Genomic DNA, 7,415 nt, shown 5'->3' on the forward strand with positions numbered 1-7,415 from the left:
GTTCCACATTATATATATATATATATATATATATATATATCATCTTGTACAATATACTTATAACTTCATATATTTTGTGCAATATATATGTTTGTGTATATGTATGTATATGTATGTATGTATGTATGTATGAATGTGAATGCATATATCATTCTGGTCAAAACGTGATCATCTACAATAGCATGCACGTGTTCGAGGTGTGAACGGATTGCTATGAGCCGCTAGCTTTGTTGATTTATAATTTGCTTTCAGCCTTTAGGCTACATACGGAAAGAAACTATCAATAGTAATAATTAGTGCGGAGAACGAATACGTGTTTCTGACTATTTATATTATGATTAAAATATTTGGTAGATGGGCTTTTATCCCATTTTGATTGGAAGGCTTTTCCTAGACATGGCATGGCCATATCAGTTGAACAATCAATGGTATGTTAGCGTCCAGCAATAACTTTTCTTGCATGCGTCTCAAATTTGAACTTGATCAAAACAGAATCTTCACTTAGTGAAATATTTTAGTTTGCCATGAAAGAAAATCAATGTCTCGTGTTTCATGGAGATTTCTTCATTAGAGTGTAGAGTAGAGTGTCTTACCTGAAACGTAAGACTTCTCTTCCTTATTGTAATTCAGTGACGAATGTAGGAGTTGCGACCCTTACTCTTCTGAGCGAAATTGTCATGAATAGTAATAATAACTTATCTTCTATTACGATCGAAATTTTAATTTATTATGCATTTTATTTTGATGCGTTCCATTCAGGATCTTTTACCTGTTATCTTTTATTTGTTCCTCGTTTATATCAATCGATTGCGACCATGCTGGGGCACTGCCATGAAAGGCTTTGAAAAGATGAATCAACCCCAGTTATTATTTTTTTAAATAATATTATTCTACTGGTCTCTTTTTGCGAATCACTAAGTTTTAAAGACATGAAGAAATCAATACCGGTTGTCAAGTGGTGGGAGTACAAACACAAAGATACTCACACACATATACGCACACGTACATACACTAGCGCAAACTCACACATACATACATATATATATATATATATATATATATATATATATATATATATATATATATATATATATATATATATATATATATACATATACATACATACATACATACATACATACATACATACATACATATACATACATAAGTATATATATATATATATATATATATATATATATATATATATTTATACACACCCACACACAACGAGCTTCTTTCAATTTCCGTTTATCAAGTCCATTCGCAAGGTTTTGTCAGCCCGGAGCTATGGTAGAATACACTTGCACGAATTGTTACACAGTGGAGCAGAAGCTGAAACCATATGGCTAGGAAGCTACGTCGGCACATGCGTTTAAACTTTTGTACTTATCACTTTGTGACTATTCTTCATGTTTTACTGCTTCATATTGACATAATCCTGGTAACAGTATTGATAAAACATGGCTACAGTTGACTCTGCATTGATTATAGGACGATGAATCTCGACGAAAGATTTCGTCTCAGCATTGTAAACTTCATCAACTTCTGCGTCTTACATCGATAAACAATAATTCCTAATAATCTTGAAAATGGTATGGTGAAAGCACGATAAGATCAGCCAATCTCTCAAAATGTAGTCCGTCACTTGACGTTAGAAAAATGGCTGTGCATCGAGGCATTGGAATCAAGTGCAGTGTTCAAAAGCAGTTGGCGGCATATTAATTTGCCGTTCATATTCCTTTTAAATTCACGCGAGAAATTCGCTTGACCTACCTTCGAAACACTCTCGAAGACATGTGTGTGCGTGCGTGAAGATGATCTTTTTGTTGTTGCGGTTGTACTTGTCGTTGTTCATCTCAGACATGTTGTCGACAACTTTGCTAACTTTTCACAGAAATGTGTGTTTTCATTTTTTTATGCAATTAGAAAATATCCATGTTTATAATGTTATGAACCCTTTTTTAGTTGCTTTCAAGCTTCGTTTTTTTTTTCTTCTGTTTACAACATTCCGTGTGTGTGTGTGTGTGTGTGTGTGTGTGTGTGTGTGGGTGTGTGTGTGTGTGTGTGTGTGTGCGTGTGTGTGTGTGTGCGCGTGCGTGCGTGCGTGTGTATAGATATATACATAATTACATACACTCACGTATGTACGTATGTATATACATAACTTGACTTTAAAACTATTTAGCTAATCCTATCAGGTGGTGCTATTAAGTTAGACATGGCCTGGACCAAGATTCCTGATGTGAAGTCGTATATATGTTTATATGTTTATGTGTGTGTCTTTGTGTCTGTGTTTGTTACCCCCACCCACCTACCATCGCTTGACAACCGACGTCGGTGCGTTTACTTCCCTGTAATATAGTGGTTCGGCAAAAGAGACCGATAGAATAAGTACTAGGCTAACAAAGATTAAGTCAATTTCTGCTACTAAAAACCCCTTTAAGGTGATGCTCCAGCATGGCCGTAGTCAAATGACTGAAACAAATAAAAGAATACATTCGTTAAATGGGGGGGGGTATAGCATTAACTTTTTGGCATAAATAACGCAACTGAACGCACCGTAATACACAGGTATGCAAAATCGCTAAAAGTGGATTATAAAATAAAATCTTAGATTAGAATACGTAGTGGATACGTATTTCAATCTAGGTGCTCCCGATTGTGGTACTCCAGTACGGCCGTTGTCCAATTACTAAAATTAGTAAAAAAGAAAAATGATAACCGATTCTGGATAGTCTCGTTCTTCACCACCATACTGTGTACAAAGGAAAATGAACAATAAAACACAAATGTACGATTTTTACAAACAAGAACACATGTTCCCTAGGACTACGAATGAAACAAACCACAGTTACCACCTCCACTCCCAACACAACAAATCACTACAATAATACTAACTACAACGACATGAGAATCTATATATGCGTTCATAAACTCCACACTTCATAGAAGTTTTATTACCACAAAATCCAAATGAAAAGGCAGATGTTTGGAAAATTGTAAGGTGTGTTTTCTGAGCAGAGCTCATGAATTCGTTAATAAATTTCACTCTTTAACCCCAAAATTCCCACCGCATTCATATCACATTAATTTATTTTATACTCAATCAACTCTGCTCAAATATACAACAAACAATACACATCCTACGGGTTTGGCTACTCTATCCCGTAACACAGAAATGGGCGTGTGTTTTTGTATATTAATATATATATATATATATATATATATATATATATATATATATATATATAGTGACTGGTATGTGGGTTGCTTAAATTAATTCTTATAGCTCCTTTTAAAATAATTTTACTGCACCAAATAACCCCGCAACGAAGTGGCCTAACTAGGTAGTTAATAGCGTTTACCTATCTGTCCGTCTGTCTATCTGCCTGCCTTTCTACATATGTGTGTGCATGTGAGAGAGAGAGGGGGGGGTGGAAGAAAGAAAGGAAGAAAGAAAGAAAGAAAGAAAGAAAGAAAGAAAGAGAGATAGACGAGCGAGAGAGAACCTTTTGTATATGTTGATGATGTTTTTTTGATTTGTGAACCTGACTTTAAATCTATTACGAGTCTTTCTCTGTCTTTCTCAACAAGTAACATAAATCGTCCATTTTAAGATACACCTATCTGTGTAGCTGGCAGTTAATAAATATTGTGGGAAAGGTCACGGATACCAGCGATCACAAAAAGGATTTGCGTAAACTGCTTCGATCGCCCGCATTAGTGCGTGGGATAAATAAATATTTATACACACAAATATACACGCACATACACACACATGCGCATATATACCTATATATACATGTGTTTGCGTTTAAATATATGTATATGTATATCTGTCTTTAATTGTGTGAGAGTGTATATATATATTTATATATATATATATATATATGTGTGTGTGTGTGTGTGTGTGTGTGTGTGTGTGTGTGTGTGTGTGTGTGTGTGTGTGTGTGTGTGTGCGTGTGTACGTATGTGTGCATATATGTATATATATATACATAGTTTCATGTGTACTTATACATAATTATGTGTGCAATTCTCACCACATTTACATAGTACATATGTATGTATATATAGATGCATATATATATATATATATATATATATATAATATACACATGTAAGTCTGCATATAAGCACACACACATATATATGTATATATGTATATAGACGCACACACATATATACACATACACACAAACACACACACACACACATATATATAATACATGTACATATTACAACAAATGTAATATGTATGGGTGTATAACTTTGTTGTTTTTGGTTTCCAAATGTGAAGCATTCGACATATTCAAGAAACTTACCTACTTTCATACAAATTCCTCTGTCTTTTACATGCATTATAAGTAAATTAAGTATGAATTTCTGCATATATTTTGTCACATTTTTATCAACCTGACAGTGTGTGTATTTAATATTCTTTTCTACTTTAGACACAAGACCCGAAATTTTGCAGAAGAAAACCAGTCGATTAGATCGACTCTAATACGCAACTGGTACTTAATTTATAGACCCCTTAAGGATGAAAGGCAAAGTCGACCTCGGCAGAATTTGAACTCAGAACGTACAGTTAGACGAAATACCGCTAAGCATTTCGCCCGGCGTGCTAACGTTTCTTTTCTACTCTAGGAACAAGGCCCGAATTTTTGCGGAAGGGGCCAGTCGATTAGATCGACCTCAGTACGCAACTGGTACTTAATTCATCGACTTCAAAAGGATGAAAGGCAAAGTCAACCCCGGCAAAATTTGAACTCAGAACGTAAAGACAAACGAAATACCGTTAAGCATTTCGCCGACGTGCTAACGTTTCTGTCAGCTCGCCGCCTTCAAAAGTGAGATCAAGGGTTCCAGTTGATCCGATCAACGGAACAGCCTGCTCGTGAAATTAACGTGCAAGTGGCTGAGCACTTCACAGATACGTGTACCCTTTAACGTTGTTCTCGGGGAGATTCAGCATGACACAGAGCGTGACAAGGCTGACCCTTTGAAATACAGGTACAAAAGAAACAAGAAGAAAGAGTGAGAGAAAGTTGTGGTGAAAAAGTACAGCAGGGTTCGCCACTACCCCCTGCTGGAGCCGTGTGGAGCTTTAGGTGTTTTCGCTCAATAAATACTCACAACGGCCGGTCTGAGAATCGAAACCTCGATCCTACGACCGCAAGTCTGCTGCCCTAACCACTGATCTACCCTAGGCTATATTAGAAAAGGTTCCCCGCAGTGGGACTAAATCTACAGTCGTCTGGTTGGGAGGCAAGCTTCTTACACACAGTCATGCCTGCGTGTACACAGCCGTGCGGATTAGTAGTTGGAGTTTGAATGTTTGACCGGACAGCACGTTGATTCCTTGAGCAAAACTGAAATTCAGTATATATATATATATATATATATATATGTATGTATGTGTGTGTGGGGGTGTAGGTGTGTGTGTGTGTGTGTGTGTGTGTGTATGTATGTATATATATATATATATATAGATAGATAGATAGATAGATAGATAGATATACAGATGTTTATATATACATAAGTATATATATATATACATACATACAGGTGTAAGATCCAGGGATGGAGGTTTAGGAAGAAAATCAGCTTCAAGTAATCCGTAGTGGATATAAAAAAACAACTTTCAGGGACAATAGTGGTTTATTGAGACGGAAGGTTGTGGATGTTTTTTTTATTTTTGCATCGAAGTACAATAAGCTGAAAAAAGTTCTTTTTATATTTCACGGTAGGTGACCGGGTTTGCCGGGTGTGCGAATAAGAATACAAGAGTTACGGAATGGAGTACGTAAGATCCGAGCTACATAGGTTTCATAGCGAGCAAAACCTCAGAAGTGGTAAAAATCCAAGCGAGATGTATGCCGCAGACTACTCTTCAGGCCGAGGATATCTTGTTTGAATTAGAGGTTACATTGTCGCCTATGTAATTTGACATCGGGAAGATGTCGCTGACCCACAACACCATTCCCTTTTGAAAATAACAGGATTGCATATAGGGTTCGAACACGCTCACGTTTCGTGAACATGCTGTGAAGGTTCAGTTATAGCTGCGAAGGTTGAGGAGGCTCTGGTGAACTGCGTTGGGAACAAGTCGCCGGGTCTAGATAGTCTTCCCTATGAACTGTATTGTAGTATGCCAGACATGTTTGGGCACTTACTGGCTTGCGGCGAATTCACGAACTGGCAGCAGAGTGAGTTTATTCCCAAATCTGTGAGCCGGGAGTGGTAACGCTGCTTAGAAAGGACCCAAACAAGGGGGATAGTATAGACAACTTTAGGCCCATCACTCTGCTAAACACAGAGATAAAGATTTTGGCCAAGGTGTTTGCAAAAAGGTTGGCACGTATCTTGGATGGACTCGTCGTAGAGGCACAAATATGCGCCGTTCCCGGCAGATCCATACACGATAATCTCTCCCTTCTACGCTGTACTCTAGAGAGGGCTAGTAGGATTACTGGCAAGGGTGGGGGCACTGGTACATTTATACCAGTCTAAGGCTTTCGACAGGGTTGACCATCGATACCTGGTGATGGTCCTCGCGGCTTTCGGGCTTGGCCCCGTTAGCCGCCGCTGGATCGTAGCTTTGTATAGTAACATCGACACGATCGTTTGGGTGAACGGTTTTCTTTCGTAGCCTTTCAACATCAAATGCTTTGTTTGTCAAGGATGTCTTCTCTCTCCCATTCTGTACGTTTTGACTCTTGAGCCTTTGCTGCGGAGAATGGGAGGACCAAAGGACATCCCGTGTGACTTAGCAATGCTTCCGAGGTGCACTACCGGTTCGCGATAAACTCGCAAGGCATGGTGGATCCTGTTCACCCTTGTGCCCAAGATGTGAGCAGGACAGGGAAATCGTTCTGCACGCGCTTATGCAGTGCCCTAAAATTCAGGAAATGTGGTTTTACGTAGAACATCTGTTATCACGACTAAGAAGAGTACAGCTGTCTTCCGAGTCGATCATAAAAATTGTTTCCCCTTCCTCTTTTGTCAAAGAGAATAAGGCATGTTTTTACACTGTAGTAGCTATTATGAAAGAGGTCGTGTAGAAGACCCGTGTGAAAGGTATCGTGACAGGCACTTTTATCTCCAGTCTTGGTCTGGTGAAATTCCTATCCTTTCACCTAAAAAGGAAGATTAGGGTGGAGAAAGAGTGCCTGTCGCCAGATGAGTACAAAAAAAAATGGAAAATGGTAGCAAGAATAGTAGGAGTGAACGTCTCCAATTGAGAGTGTCCTGAAAGTCTTCCCAAAAGTAACAGTAGCGGACCGGAGCTTGCAGGGCCGAAAGCAGAACCTGTCCCCCACTTTATGGTTTGTTATTTGTATTGTTTCTCATTCGAACTGTTATCAAGATTTTTATTTGTTTTTTCATATTTATGTTTTCTCATCCCG

Source organism: Octopus bimaculoides, chromosome 1 (assembly GCF_046866305.1).
Source record: "Octopus bimaculoides isolate indiv1 chromosome 1, ASM4686630v1, whole genome shotgun sequence".
Classification (NCBI taxonomy): Eukaryota; Metazoa; Mollusca; class Cephalopoda; order Octopoda; family Octopodidae; genus Octopus; species Octopus bimaculoides.